Source organism: Drosophila montana, unplaced genomic scaffold, assembly GCF_035044405.1.
Source record: "Drosophila montana isolate Dmon_TW-CO22-7 unplaced genomic scaffold, ASM3504440v1 contig_2127_1, whole genome shotgun sequence".
In the NCBI taxonomy this organism is placed as follows: domain Eukaryota; kingdom Metazoa; phylum Arthropoda; class Insecta; order Diptera; family Drosophilidae; genus Drosophila; species Drosophila montana.
This window is the reverse complement of record NW_026997035.1, coordinates 271,709-287,956: the sequence shown is the minus strand read 5'-3', so window position 1 is coordinate 287,956 and position 16,248 is coordinate 271,709. Positions and strand designations below refer to the sequence as shown.

At 40.6% G+C, this 16,248-nt stretch overlaps 1 long non-coding RNA gene across 1 annotated transcript in view; it reads left to right on the top strand.

Annotated features, from left to right (window-relative positions):
• The window catches only part of LOC135427167 (uncharacterized), a 203,575-nt gene that overhangs the window by 124,459 nt on the left and 62,868 nt on the right, over window positions 1-16,248 (top strand). The window lies entirely within an intron of this gene.

Here is a 16,248-nt window from a genome sequence, read left to right as displayed (position 1 = left end):
GCGCATCAGACACATCAATAGGTTAGGTAAGGAAAGGCAATTAAGATTTTTGGTGCAGCCATGGCATATGGCAGAGGATGTGGGAGGTGCTAAGCAAGCAGGCTTAAGGTAGAGTTATGGCAGAGTAGAAGGGTGTGTCTGGGCAGCTTAAGTGGGCTTTACACACAATACGATATTACGAGGGGGATAAGGTATATTAAGATAATGGACATTATGCGTATATAGATGGCTATAGGTACGAATGTGCGACTTAGTAAAGAACTCAGTAAACCGTTCGGCATTCGGTCACATATTAAAATATATATTTGATAAAAGATAAAATGATAAAAAAGTTATGGCCTGCTTGCCCTCACTGCTGTTGCTTTATAAAACCTTCTCTCCTTTTGTCCAAAAATGTTTCTTTAGATTGAAAACAGTTTACACTTGCAAAGCTCCATCTCCCGCCTCTCCCAAAGATAAAAAGGTAGTTAAATTAACCTTCTAGGCAAGATTGGTATCTAGATTTTACCCACCATATATTTCCTGCTTTAGTAAGTGCTTTGGAGAGTTTCTTTCTCTGCTCGCACGCTCTAACTTCTACCTTTTGCTTTATATTTTATGAAAATATATGCACAATTTCCAATTACACTTTATTTCAAACAATTAACCAGTCCAGCGTAAGCACTGAAACATCGCATGGCCCAGCTCTAGCTGTACTTTCCACCTGCCTCTAGCTTCCTGGCCCAAAGTTTGAGCTAATAATGTTAGCGCCATATTTGACCGCCGTGTTGGCGTTATCATGACTCGACCAGGCCAGTCCGAACCGGACCCGCACTGGCGACTGCCTGGAGGCAACAATGTTGGCTAACCGCAAGGCTGGCCGGCAGGTGCAAGTGCCCGTGTGTGTACATGTGGTCGCCAACAAGGGGGCGGGATGGTAATGGTGGGCATTTACAACATTTGCGGTCTGGCAGGGCTGCTTTACAGGGCATTTGCATTTTGCATTTGGCATGGCACGGAATCTTACGGATATGTGTCTATAACAAAACAATTAGAAACGACGACGCTCTGGCAAAGCCCTCGACGATTTGACGCTGATTTATGAGTGGTGCGGGCGGGCGGGTGTGGTGCGGGCGGGCTACTAAGTGCCTACAAAAACTCAAAGACAGGCACGTAGCAGCAGCAGCAGGCCGCGGGGATTAGTTGAGGCAGAAGGCAAATAAAAGAAAAACGCGCCGCACACACATAAAAAGCCAAGCCGAAAAAGTGCCTCGGAGAGGGACGATGTGGGTGGAGGGGGTGTAGTGGGCTTGCTTGTGCTGGCTAAGCTCGTCGCTTGGTTTTTGGTTAAGTCACCCGTGGGGCATTGGGGCATAGTAAAATGCTAGTGAAACAATTATGCAATTACTTAATTTGATAGCCCAAGTGTGTGCCATCTCTCTGCATGCCAGCCCCTGCCCCCCTGGCCCCTTCAACGGCCGCTCTTGGACTGTAAATATTACGTATACGTAGCGTGGCCCAAGCAGCTGGCTGCCCTCTCCACTCCGTCGGCATTGCTTTGTGGCCCGTAATTGTTTTAACTGCCTTGTGCACGCGCTTTGTTTACACGGTACTGTGGCCAGTACCGGTCGCATTGCCTATAAACAACTGCTTGGTTCCACTGCGACTCGGTGTGTGCATGTCGTGGGTCTTTCCGCTGGCATTTATGAATTTGTTGCTGATATTTGCATTCGATTTGCATTACTTTTAGCCAAGTGCAGACAGTGTTTGGGAAAGATATCCTAAGAACTGTTTTAAAGTTAGTTGAGGTTTAGGGAAAAAAGTAAAATATCATTATCCAGCATACAATAGAACTGTAAACAAAAAAGATCGGATTATTCTTTCATATATTCCGAATTTTGTGAAATTTGGTTGAGTTTGGTTATGTTTGATATCAAGTAAATCAAATGTATATTGTCTGCTCTGGGAATTGAATATTATCACTGAGATTTCCTCAATAAAGATGCTAGAAACATAGAAAAGAAAACGAATTAATGTCGACATCTCAGAGACTTAAAGAAAGCATCAACAAACAGATAATACATGTAAAAGTCAACATTTAGATACCTTTTTCGAAATGTTTACCATAAAGAGCTATATTTCCTGCTATACAGGCTGCTTTCTAGTCCCTACTGTGGGCTATAAACTGATTTCTTATTGGAAGACGACGCCTAAAAGTTTCTATTGGATTCACTGAGTACTTGCTATTGGCAAAAATTTGACTACATTCATAAGTCTCTGCTATTTACACATTCTGACACTGAGCTCATCCTTTTTATAAATGTCCATGGGTCCATAAGTAGCGAGCCATAACGTGCGCTTCAAACGTGCTGTTAAAAATGGGTCGCAGAAAGGGTAGCGAAAAAAGTTAAGATGAATAAGTTGTTATTATCATGGCTAAAAATATGTCATACGCCACGTGTGTTTGGCTTTGTGTGTGCGTGTCTGTGTGTGTGTGTGTGCGTGTCTGTGTGTGTGTGTGTGCGTGTCTGTGTGTGTGTGTGTGTGTGTGTGTGCGAATTACCCACTTCTGTTTCATGTTGCCACGTTCCGGGTCCGTCATCTGGTGTGCAAAATTTCAGCAACAATCAACACCTCGACGCTTGGGCAAAAAGAAAAGAGGCAGCGGTTGAGGTAAAGTGCTAGAAATTGTTAGAAATCATGGCTAATATAAATCATCTTGGCAAGCAGCTTTGCATGTTTAAGTGTCATACATAAGGCGCAATATGAGTGTCGTCGCCCCCGCCTGTGGCCTCTCGCCCACCCTGCCACAAGTGGGTGTGGCATTGGGGGCAGCAGTCATAGCTGCGAGACATAAACACTTGAAGCTCAACCCTTTTTGACTTTGGCAAATGTGACGCCAACTAAAAGCGTCAACGAGTAGCTCCTAGCTGAGCGCCCCCTCCCGCCGCCCAACCTCTGCCCGCTCACCTGGGCGCACCTTAGACCCTGGGCACATATACACGTATATGAGTTTGTTTGCTTTGTAGCTCAAGTTCTGTTTTTGTGTTTATTTTCGTTTGGATTTACTAAAGCAATTTTCTTTGTTGTTCCTTAAAGGCAACGCTCAATAGCATAGTGTATATGGGTATGTATGTGTGTCTTTGTGTATTTGGTCAATGTAAACACACATTTGACATTTGCTATATACAAACACATGCATACATATTTATATTTATTTTTTGTGCAAATAAATTGTTGCAACAGCTGTTGGCATATGCCTCGTTTTTCACCTTGCGGCAAGCTTCATGCAACAACATTTTTGCAATCCCAACAAAACTTGAGACTAATTTTTTGTGATATATAACAATTTTTAATTAAGATTGATTCAATTAAGCTCTTGTTGTGGCGCCTTCTTGTGCATCTATATCTGGTATTTACTCTTCAACTATGTCGGCTGCGTTTTCTATGGAATTTTCAATTAAAATAGCAGCAATTGAATAAAATGAACCTTCAAGTCTGCATTAAAAACCAAAAATAATAAAAAACAACTTTGATTTTAATCTGGCAGTATTTTCGCAAATGTTTTGAATACATTTTGGAAGAGATTTCTTAAGTTGGAAGAAGGGCTTCATTTGTTTATAAATTTCTATGGATGTCGGAATTTATTTATAAAATATCTCAATATTTCTGGATATATATTTGCAATAAGTAACTTTTAAACTAAAGATAACTTGGAAAGTCTATTTTAAAGTATTTCAAGAATTTTTCTCAAAAGGATAATTTTATAAAATAGATTCATATTTGAACTATTTAAGACTTTTATTAGGTGTTAGAAATTCTCAAGATCTTTAAGATGCCAGCTGATATTAAAATTCAGATGCCAATTCCGACATCATTTTGACATTTCCTTTGATGTGAATTAACAATGCGTAACTACAGTTAAAATTCACGGGGTGTCTGTGACACCTGCTTGTGCTTATTTCCAAACACGCACACACACACGCCCATGCACACACATATATATGTATAGATACAAGCATTTGGCATGTAAGCTCCCGTGCCGGGGCTCATATAAGAATTAAGCCATAATGCTTTCAAGTGCAAAAACTTGACAAACGCAACATGACAAACATAAATAACCAAAACGAGGAACGAACAGAGCACCGACTGCTCACATATGATTTTATGATGTGCTGCAACAACAACAACAAAAACGTAAACTACAACAACAGCAGGTACAGAACAACTGTAAAACTAACAACTCCGTCAAGTCGCCGTTGACATACGACAAGAGTCAGAAAAAGCTGGAAAACACAATCGCAAAGCCAAAGCAGGAGCTAACAACAAAACCTAGGCAGGGTATATGTATATGGGTACATATAGCCTCCCTACACAGCCGAGCTAAATATTTTATGACACTCTGTGGGCGTGGCAGCAGGCGGTGCAAAAGAAATTGGAATGCCACAGAGAAGAACATCAAGCAGTTGGGGCATGAGCAGCATGTGGAGCACATGAGTAGAGAGCCAAATATTTAAATGACATTTACTCACTCACTCAGCCGCTGCAGCTGGAGTCAGGTGGTGGGTGCGGGGCATAGGGGGCGGTGGGGTTTGAGCTAGGGAACAGCTTAACTAAATTGCATAAAATTTATTTAAATGATAGGGGCACGGGTGGGTGGATGTGTTGGGGGGGAGCTTAAGCTTTAAAACAATAACTATGCAATATGTGTGCAAACCCGTCTGCTGGCATTTTACCTACACAAGAGTTGCAGACGACACATGGCAGAGAGCATGGCATGCCCCCGCCATAAACACCCGCAGCAGCCCAAATGCTGTCGCCTAAGCTAAAGCAGCCGCCCCTAGCAGTATCAACCCTACCACACCCCCCGCCAGGCCCCAGCAAACTGTCGTCAGTCAGCTTAAATTTATTGCTTCCTTATGTTGTGTTGCGTTATGAAAATAAATACCTTGCCACACAGACAGCTCTCCTGTGTGTGCATGTGTGTGTCTGTGTGTCTGTCCCTCACTCTCTAATGCCTAAACTTGAACTTTTTTGTTGCGCCCATATTTTATGGTACTCCCTATGCGCACTCTTAAAATATTATATTATATTCCTTCACTTTGTTTTTTTTTTTATATTTTTGTTTGTTGCGCAAAACTTTGAAGAATTTTTTTGATATATATTTTTCGTGCCACCATTCGAGGCTCTAAATTGTCTTATTTTTTTGACTTTTGGTAGTCCTTGAAGTATCTACTACCCACTCACTTGCTGGCAAAGCGCCGCTCCTAACCCCTGCATTCGTCCCTCCTCCCGCTGCTGCTGCTGCTGCTGCTCTGTCTGACCTCGTTTTTAATGGCGTTTGTTTTGAAGCGGGATTTCCGTTGTGCGGAAAGGGTTTTATGGCTGCTTTTTATGGGCTTTTTCGAATGCACACACTCACACACAAGCCTAATTCTATATGCAATTCTCATATATCGTATATCATTTATTTAAACTTTGCATTATGACAAGCTCGTGTCATATTTTCGGGCTGCCGCACGCGCCGTATGCGTAATATGCGAGCGACCTACTTGCTGAAATCTAAAATGCATTACGTAATCGATGAGTGGCTGCCAAAAAACAGAGAAACAAAAAGCATTTGCAGCAATGTGGAGCACTCGCATAAATAAATCACAATTACTTAAATTGAATACGATATATGCATGCATTTATTGCATATTATTTGCAATAAATAGAATAATTAAGTATGCATTAAGTTGCAGCTGGCCTTATTTATTGCGTTCTATTTATTTTGCATGTTCGATCAAATTTCTAATTAATTATTTAAATTGCGCATCTTAAAAGTGTGGGCAATATTTCATATATATTTGCTTCGGTTTCTTGTCAAATATTTAAGTTTCTTCAATGTGGAAAGAATTTTTGGTTTAATTTGTCTGGTCTAGCAAATACCCTGTAAACAAATACCTTTGTAAATGTTGAATGTGCAAAAATATATCAAGTAAATTCTTATGTTAAAACCAACTTTATTAACATAACAAAACTTAACTTAATGATTTTAACAATTCAATTTCAAGTTTCACCGAAAATTTAATTCGCCAACATTAACCATAAAAAAAGTTTAAAAAATAATCATTAAAAAAAATTTAATATATCTCAAAATATTTGATTGCAAAATAAAAAATTACATATAAAACGTACTAATATATTTTTCATTATTATTAATTGTGTAAATAAATGTAAATAAATGAAACAGACAGACAGACAAATTTATACCTAGAAATATTTTTTACTTTTTGGTAATTTATTATAATAAATAAATGCAAATAATTATTTGCAATTTATTGCATAATTCCATTGGTTAGTCGACCTAAAATGTAAACCGCTTAAAACCGTAGTTTAATTAGCAAAAATATGTATCTACCAATAGAAGTCCAACCTATTGATATCTCGCAGCCAATTTTGCAGGGTTCAGCAAAATCAGCGCCTGCTTTCAAATCGTTTTCACATTTGATGCCCGATTGCCCGCCCCCATTCCTCTTTCCATTAATTATGTAAAGTTGTTGCACAAATAAAATGAAAATCGACCAAACATATGACAACAAATTGCCAACTGTCTGTCCGACTGTCAGTTGGACCCCCTCCGCCCCGTCTCCCTGTCTGTTAAACCCCTGTCTATGCGATGCTGCTGCCAATATTGAATTTGAAATTAAATCGCCCCAAAAAGGCAAACGGACAATTCGGCGCCTGCCTGGCAACAGTTGTGCCAAATTGGCCAGTGCCAGTGTCCTGTCTCCCCGCACAGCCTGCACAGATTTAGCCACCCCCACCCGCCGGCCCTCAGCCCATCCCTTGAAATCTGCATGTGTTAATTACTGATGGGTCTGGCTGGGGTTCGCAGTCTGGGCCTGGGATCGTTTGCTGGTCAAGGGGTCGCTGACGCAAAAAATTGTCAACATGGCGGCTGGTGGAGAAGCTGCCAGCACAAGCTGATGCTCCCACGGCGTTGATTTATAAACCCCGGCAGTGATGGCCCTGCCCCCTTTCCCGCAATCATGCTGCAAGTTGCGCCCACTTGAATTTGCATTTACCTACAGCCAAAACAAATAAACGTCTAAACGACTAGGACAGGGGCAGGGCGGTGGCTGGCCTCAACTGTTGCCGCGCAGCAACAGCAACAGCAACAGCAACAAATTATGTGACGTAACAGCTGACAAAATGTGGTGGGCGTGGCATGGCCAAAACTGATGCTGGCCATAAACAAATAAAACTCAGTTTGGTCGAGAAATTGATTTTTTGCGCCTAATCAAAAACGAATTAATTTCAGTCGCATGTGACAAACGCTTCTCGGTTGCAGGGCGGCATTTATTTTGATTTTTGGCCAACTACCAACCCCCGCCGAGCCGCAACTAGTGCTATCTAAGCCTCTAACCCCAATTGAATAAATTGGCATGAAATGAAATTTATGTTGCCCGCTCATTTTCTTCTTCTCTTTCTCTTTTTGCGGTGGTTGCAAGGTGTTTGCGTTTGGGGGTGGCAAGTGCCACCAACTGGACGGCTGTCCAGGCTCAAGCCACCCTTTGGGGCTGCGTCTAGTTGCCGTTCGATTAAAGCTTTAACAAATTATTGCGGTGGCTATTTTGAGGCAAGGTGCGGCACTTAAAGCATTGGCTCTGCCCAGCCTGATGCCAGACTTTCGGAATTAGTGGACTTATACTTCAGCTGCAGCTAAGGGATGCTCTCTGTGTGACGTCAGACGCACAAACTGCCTACCCATTTGGTAAACATCAGTCAAGTTTCGTGGCAAGCGGAAGTACAGACGAGTTGGTATTCGAACTTTTGTAATGAACAGTGCAATTGGAAAAGCAGTTTTCGTGAATCATTCGAATTGATAAATAAATTACATAAATTAAGGAAATTCAATAAAAAGCGTTGAACGCTGTTGAAAGGTATTGTTAAATTAATATTTGAACAAATAAAGGTTTTATATGTAATTTGCATTTTGTACTAGCGAATACAATAAATTAATATGCAGAAAGTCCAAACCCAGCTTAGAACGGTGCTCAATCACGCCTGAGACACTAAGTTGAACCAGCGAAAGACTCAAATATTTAGAGAAAAAGCACATGTTTAAATTCACATGCACCAAAAGAATTAGACATAACATTAGCCTATTCCTTGGCAATATTTCACAGAAAAAAATTAACTCAAAACCTTCAGACTTCGTTGGCATTTGTGTAAAGGACAAGTTCAGTGCACCTTGTTAACAGAGAGAGAGAAAACAAACTGAAATTGTGCCACTGCGGTTATTTTATTGATTTTGTTGTTCGTCCCTTTTTTTTTTTTTTGGTTTTCGTATGGGCGGCATAGGGCGGGGCGGAACTGTGCGGTTCGGCATTTTGTAGCGTGCAATTCAATTTCATTAACGCGCACAGCGCACTAAAATCAATAGTAATTAATATGAGTACTTGAACACATACCCTGCCACCTGCCCGACTGTCTGTCGCTCCTTGGAGCTTTTTACCAGCATTCCAATAAGCCAGCCAACCGCTCGTCCCCCGCTCCGCTGGCAACTCCTGCTTTCTACCGACCTGCAGAGCACACAGAACACAACAACAGACCACAAATCAAAAATCAAATATTAAGCGAGCTGAATATTTGGAAAGAGGGCGGAAATGCAGGAAGTTCATATGAGTGTGCGTGCGTGTGCGTGCGTGTGAGTGTGTATGTGTGTGTGTGTAAAATAAATACGTTTTAGCCATGAAAATCCCTTTTAATTGCCACGCAACGGCCAAAGGATTTGCACACAAGCACACAGAAGAGACACCGAGCAGGAGGCAGAAAAGTAGCATGGCTGAACAGGGTGTGCGAGGGGGCTAAAGGGCATGGGGGCTGGCCTATGCAATGGATTCGTTGCCCATTGGAGCGATGCCCGGCCACAGCCAAGTGGGATTTAGTGCAAATTGCAAAGTGTAACTTGTTTTTACGAAAAAGCACTTTAGCGCATTAGAAGGCCACGGCGGGGACCGAACACCGAATCCCGGCTTCGATCCATAGCAGCAGACGGAAGGTGGTCGGGTGCGCCGGAAGAGGCGGGGCGTGGCGGGGAGAAGGTAACAAAATCTATGGCCCGGACAGTTGTCGATGATTAGAAACGAACGCAAAAGCTGAAACATCCAAACGGTGCGTGCGACAGCAGCGTGTGTGGGGCACAAGTTGTTGTTATTGTTATTGTTGTTGTTGTTGTTGTTGCATGTTGCATGTTGCATGTCCGCTACATGACTGGCAACAGCAAGAGCAACAAGAACAACAAGAAAAGCAGCTATACAATGTCCTGGCTGCATGCTTAAATATCCTACGCAACATAGGCTGTGTTTAGGTGCCCAAATATGTGTGTGAATTCTGCGTGTGTGCTTATGTGTACATGTGTGCGAGTGTGTGTTAGGCCTTGGCGCTTCGACAACTTTCATTAAACAAACAGCATTAATTACATTAAAGATTTTGAATACATTATGATAGCTCTTGGTAATTGAAGAGTGCAAGCGATTTGTGGTCGTCAGGGCAACATGCAGAACATGATGAGTTTGACGAGTTGACGCGGGGGGCGGGGTTGTTATTTGCACTAGTTATGAGCCAATTAAGACTTAAGCGGCTTGAACTTGCCGTAGTTGAGCCAAGTAACTTGACAAGGCATTGGCCATATGCACAGAGGGAACGAGAGAGAAGAAGGGAGAATTCAGTCCTTGCTCGGGCGCCACTTTAACAATATGAAGATATTTTACGAATGGAATTATTTTAGATTTATTTTAATATATTTAATAATTATGTTTAAGATTACTTAAACTGGCGAGCAAGTATGTAAGTAAGCATTCTACAATCCCTGTTCTGCGGCCACTTAAACAGTTTCATGATTAGCCGCAGAAGTTAAGCTTGCATCAATTGTCTGTATTAAAAGAAATACAAGGCATTTTAATAATAGTAATATTTCCATTGAAACCCTTTTTTGATATATATGCCCAAAATATTAAACATAATATTTAATTATCTTGCATAAATATTTAAGTAAATATCTTGTTTGATTTGTCGAATAAAATAGTTTAATATGATGAGTTATTATACTTCGCAAAACATATGAAGGGCTGGCTTAGCCCAGTTTCTTGACCCTAGACCATAATGGTAATCTCATTGAGAAGAGCACCTGAACAAATTTATAATGGACTCCCACACTTCTTTTTTTATGCCCCTCCCAGACACATACGCACACACACTCAATTTGCTTGCTATTGGAAATGATTGAAATGAAAATTAATTGAAGACAATGGCATGCAAAATGCATTTTCAATTAATTTTCATTCTTTATGACAACATATTCATATCCCCTCACAGTCACAAACACACACACACACGTAAACACACACACTGGCACACACTCTCCTGGATATTTGCAGATTATGCCGTTATGATTTAAGGTGTCATAATGGTCCATTGTCATAAGTGCCACACAGCGCATTTTATCCATTAAATGCTTGGCAGCCATATTTTTTTTTGTTTTCCATACGCGTTTTCAGCATTTTAATCAATGCAGACAGATAGGCAAAATATTTGATATTTGACTTGATTTTTTGCGAGCGTTGAGTGTATTGATTTTATCAATTGAGTTTCATTTTCATTTCCCAATTGTTCCAACCAGCTCTGGACACGTGAAATTGCAAGTCACGTGAATGGGGAATAGAAGTGCAAAAAATTAACTTAAAATTTAATACTGGGAATTGGAAGAAAATATTCATTGGGGTGCGTTCACCTTCCATTTGAGGAAGTCTGTTATTAAGTTCGCCGTATTCTGGGTTATTTAAATGCATTTTCCTCTTTCCTCAATTAAATAACAAATTAATATGTTGAAAGTTATAAAATCCTTAACTTATAGAAAGAAATGTATTTGCCGAGCTTTGCCAAAGCTTTTATTTAAAAGGCTCTAAACTTCGAAAGCATTATAAACTTTCATAATTTAGCCCTTATTACTAGTAAAATATATCAGTTTCGACTCTTCCGTTGTGTTATTTGTGGCCTGCAACAAGGAGGTGAGCCGGGAACCGCCCGCTATTATAATATGGTCTCGTAAAGCATATTTTCAAATTGACAACACTCGATGGGCACGGAAGAAAAAGACTGTGATTTGTGTTTGCGTTTTGCCGGAAGCTGAAAAGCGTTGCGGAAATCACACCATGAATTTAATGAAAAACGGCAAATATCGAGGGTTCTACGTTGGCCAGGCCCAGGCAGCTTACCGCCTGGCTGGTCGTCTGCCAGACCATCAGGCTCGACCTCGGCCATAATTGTTTGCAAAAAGTTTATGCACGTAGCGATAGCGTACATCAAAAATGCTGCAGTAAGAGCCCGCCCTCGCCGCGCCCGCTCAGCCGAAATCGCCTTTTGCCTAAACTTCAGACATAAAACGCCAAATTGCACCATTAAGAAATTCGTTGCGCATCAGTGAGCATTTAAAATGGAGGAGCAGGTCCAGGGCCACCACATAAATAATAGTTATAAATACCTAGTGGTAGTAAACTTTGTCATTGAACCCCGTCGGAGGTCCGAAATACTCGGTACACTTAGCAACACAAACAACCAAGAAGCTGAAGAGTTGGGCATGCACGACTTGCAGTTGCCTTGTAGCGCTTTTTTATCAAGACTATCCATAATTTTGCATATCACATGTTTTATTTTAGGCTAAGCCAAAAACTTTTAAATTTAAAAAAATTTTTAATTAAAAATTTTAATTTAAAGCACTCTGAGATCAATAAGGTCATAAGTGGATTGGTTGGGCTCTTCAAGCTAGTTCAGAGTCTAAGTGGTCAGCAGTTTCTTCTTCTGCCGAGAGTCCAATTATTCAAAGGGTTGGGTTCGTATATGATACCCTTATGTTTTACCCCGGCTATAGGCTACAGGGTATAATAATGCGGCCAGTTGTAGGAGCAAGTCCGAATCGAGTCTATGGATGAAATCAGCGCACGTCAGCACAAAAGTTGGCAGCGCACTTTGTTGCTTCCTGTTGGAGGCTGTCGCGGCTGCGTTGGTAATCACTTGAATATTACGTAGCGGAAATCGAAAAGTACGCTGCAAAATTTTTTCAGCGCTATCTTCAGGAAAAAGAAGAAGCAGTAGAGACGTAGACGTCGCCGCAGCTTATGACAATAATGAAAGCGTTTTGAATGTGCGCCAGTCGCCATCAATTTGCAGCTTTTGGCTCGCCACTGCAAGATGACACAAAATTGAATGGGCGGGGGCGTGGAGCGGTCGTGCAAATGGCCGCCGGAAGTGGTAGTGCTGCAAATAAAAATGGCGGCGGCGTTGGCGCCTTTGCTGGCAGCGCATTTTTGGTCATTTTTGCGGCGCCATTGAACAATTTGGTTTGTGTTTTGCAAGTTGTGGCAGGTTTCGCTCATAATGATGATGATATCAGTGCTGGTGGCAATCCTGCCAGGCAACCCTAATTTTGTGCTTGGCTGGCTCCCCCGCCCCCTATCTTTCCACAGAAGCTGCAGCTCCGTGGCGCCGCCTTGGCCGTCGCATCTTGTTTATGGCGAATAACTAATATGCTGTAAAATAAGTGAGAACCTCGAGCTCTTGGCAAGTTTCGGTTTAAAAACACATTTGTGCCATCATTTTGTGGTGCAATGTGCTGATAATTCTCTAAGTATGGGCAAAAGTGTAGAAAAAGTTGTGACAATTTTGGAAAAAATACATGGAATGGCAGCAGGAGCAAATGAGAAGAGAAAAGAAAATAGATTGTCAAGTCGGAAAAGATACTAATGGCAGGGCTGAGCATTAAAAAACTAAGCGAAAGTTGCCTAATGAAAGGAAGGCAAGAAATGGTAAGGAAAATAAGCACATAAACTATGGATTAAAAATATAAAAACGGACAAGAGTTGGAATTAAGAAGCTGTAAAGATGGACACCAAGAATATAAAAGTAAAATTTACAAACACAAAGCCGCTCAGAAATATGAAGATAAAAAACAATTAAATAAAAAAAGACGAAACTTAAACGAGAGTAAAATATGAAAATCGAAAAGAAATATTACAAAAAATTGAAAAATAAATAAAAAATATAACAAAGATAGATTTAGCAAAGTGGAAAGTAAAACAAACAATTTAAGAACATTTTAAGCCAACTTTAATGTAGGCCAGGAAAATTATAAGCCTTATAAAATGTATAAGAAATTGAGGATAGAAAAGTTAAAAACAATGTATGCTAAAAAGAAAGTAATTCTAATAAGAAAAATTTCATACGTCTAGCCTAGAGTAAAACGTATAGAAAAGTAAAGGATATAGAATATAAGGGAGATATTTATTTGAATATTATTCTTCCATGCCGATTAAAATAATTGAAAGTATTAATTATTTATTTATTGAATATTGATATCCAGCAAGCAGCTTCGATTTTGTTAAAAGGCCTGTTTCTTTAAAGGGATAAAAGTGAACTTAAATACTATAGATGCAACCAGGCGATCTCGATAAATGCCAGATGAGAAATGTACAGTGGGTGACAGATGTATGTATATCCAACAGAATTACAATTTATTTTTTACTATGAGCATTTATAAGAATATTATATTGCAAATATATTTTAATTAATTTTTAAAAATGCAAATAAGGGTGTCTTCTGTTAGCGATAGACAAAAAGATTGTAACTTTCTCAGTAACATTACAAATGAAAACTCGCTTAAAGGATTAGCAAAGAATGAAAACAAAACAACTCCTCGTTAGCAGCAAAAACCAAAATGCGCTGAGTGATTCATGCCGAGCTACTTATTTGCATTATTTATGATTCACTTGTATTTCATGCAACTCTTTTTCGCACACAATGAAAATGCTAGCCATAACTCTCTGGGAGGAACTCTGCTCCTAACTCAATTGCACACAAAAATGTTGTTATTTTATTTATTTCATTTTTTTTATACGCAACAGCAAAATATTTGGTAGCAACTTTTCGGAGCGGTTTCCGTTGTCTGTCCGTGCGTCTGGCTGCTCGTAACTCCTTTTGTGGCGAGTCCTTAACAACAAAGGACCTTCATTGAACGGTGGAAAAACGCAAACAATTGTAATGACAAAACCAAACTAACCACACGAACCAAGAGAATATGCCAGAGATAGAGGAACGACGCATGGATAAACGTCGAGTTACATAGATACGACTACCACAGTGTGTGTGTGTGTGTGTGTGTGTGTGTAGAGAGATCGGTATAGATGCTTTGAGATGGATGGGCGCTTGACTGGACGCAACGAGTTTTTATACAATAGCACAGTGGAAATATAAAAATCTGCTAAAATCATTCATGAGGGGTTTGAAAAATTCCACAGAAAACTGACAAAACTGACAGTAGGGCTGAAAATTGTGTTTGGGCATAGAAAGAGTATGGGATGGCCGCAGTATATCTATAGATAGCAGAGATATCAGAGAGGAAGGGAAAGAGAGAAAGAGTAGGAGAGAGGGAGAGGCTGGGCAGGCAAACGTTGTGCGGGGCAACATGTTGACAAAAATTGCACACAAAATGCTGAGAGATTTGGAGGTTTTTGTTAGGGACAATGGTCACAATACACACACACACGCATACACACATACACACACACACAGCTGGTAGACGCCCCATGGCTGGGCGTTTAAATAAAAATCTGATTAATTTCTTTTATGTGCGCTCTCGGGTCTTTGTGTCATTGTGTGGCCAAGAGCCAGAACCAGAACCAGAGCCAGAACCAAAAACCCAAAAACCAGGTTCTCAATGTTTGGGCAAAAGGTGGCAGGAAGCAAGGATAAAATGGGCAGTGACATGTTTTGTGCGGGGCACATGACATGTGGCATATGGCACACACACTCTCACACACACGCTGGCACAGCTGCATGTCAAAGGTCGCCGGAAACATTGTCGCACTTGGTGTGCCTCACCTTGTCTTGCTTGAGTTATATTTGCTTTATGCCCCCATGTTGCAAATGAATGCGTCGCAATCTTGAGGTTAAATCCATTGATGTGAAACGTATCTGATTAAGTATGAATATACGGAATTGTACTAAAAATTCGCTTTGTGTTTCAGCTGAAAGTGAATTAAGAGGCATTTGGCAATAACTATGTGGGCTAAAAGTGCTCGTTTAAGCATTAGCGGTGGAAAGTTTAGGAATAATTACTATTGTGATTGCCTGAAAGACTGTCTCACATTTATAAATCATCTACCAAACACTGCCAAAAAGTATTATTTTTGTTATATCTTTTATCACTTGACCACAAAGCTTAGGACAAAACCCCTGCGAAGACAAAAGAATATTCTAATAATGTCTCGAAAATCTTAAAGAAGCCCAACTGAATGTATAAAACGGATTCTATATCGCCTCCAATTTCATTCAACCCAAAGCTGGTTCAATTATTTCCACTTCCAATCTATTTGCTCTTTAAATGCTCTGCTTTTCTCGCAGCTCTTCCAAGGCACCATAATTTGCTTTTGAACATTATGTAGATGATGTTCTTTGGCTGTCATTTAAAATTGTGGCAAACATCATTTAAAAAGCCATTCCACTGGCCGCATAGACATAAAAAAATATTTTATTATTAATTCATTAGGCGTTTTTAAATGGGCCGCATATTGTTGTGTAGTTCTGTTTTCTTTGTTTTTTTTTTTTCTAGGCTGGCAGTTTTAATTGTTAATTAGTTAAATGTGCGATACAGGCCACATGGCACACCCCCACCACACGCCCAGAAATGACACCCAGAGGCAAAGAAGAACCTCCCCACAGACCAAGAGTCGGTTCCCGTTGCCGTTCCCGTTCCCATTCCAAAAACTTTGCCAAGTGTCGCACAAGTGTCGCCCCCGTCAGACTATTTATTAGACGTTCTAATTGAGAGTGCGTTGAATTGGAAACCACAGAAATTGGTCTGCTCTGCGGCTCTGTCTGTCTGGCTGCCAGCAAGTTACATGCGCCCCGCCCACTGTGCCGGGTCATAAAAAAGCCCGGCTAATAATTAAGAGCCGCCCTCACCCCTGCCCAGCCCACTAAAATGAACATAAATGGGCGCAAATTGTGTCGGGCTCCCCCACTCGGGGGTTTCGTTTAGGGCGTGCTAATCATAAAACGAAATACAACGAAAATTATGAATTTGTTTGGCGTAATTTTACGACAGTAAAAAAACATCCAAAAATCGAAGAAAAACAAATTTTTGGTTTTTTTCTTTCATATTTTTGGGAACCCAACGAACGGTGCTGCCAATAATGACCCAATTTTGTGCATCAAATTTATGTTTAT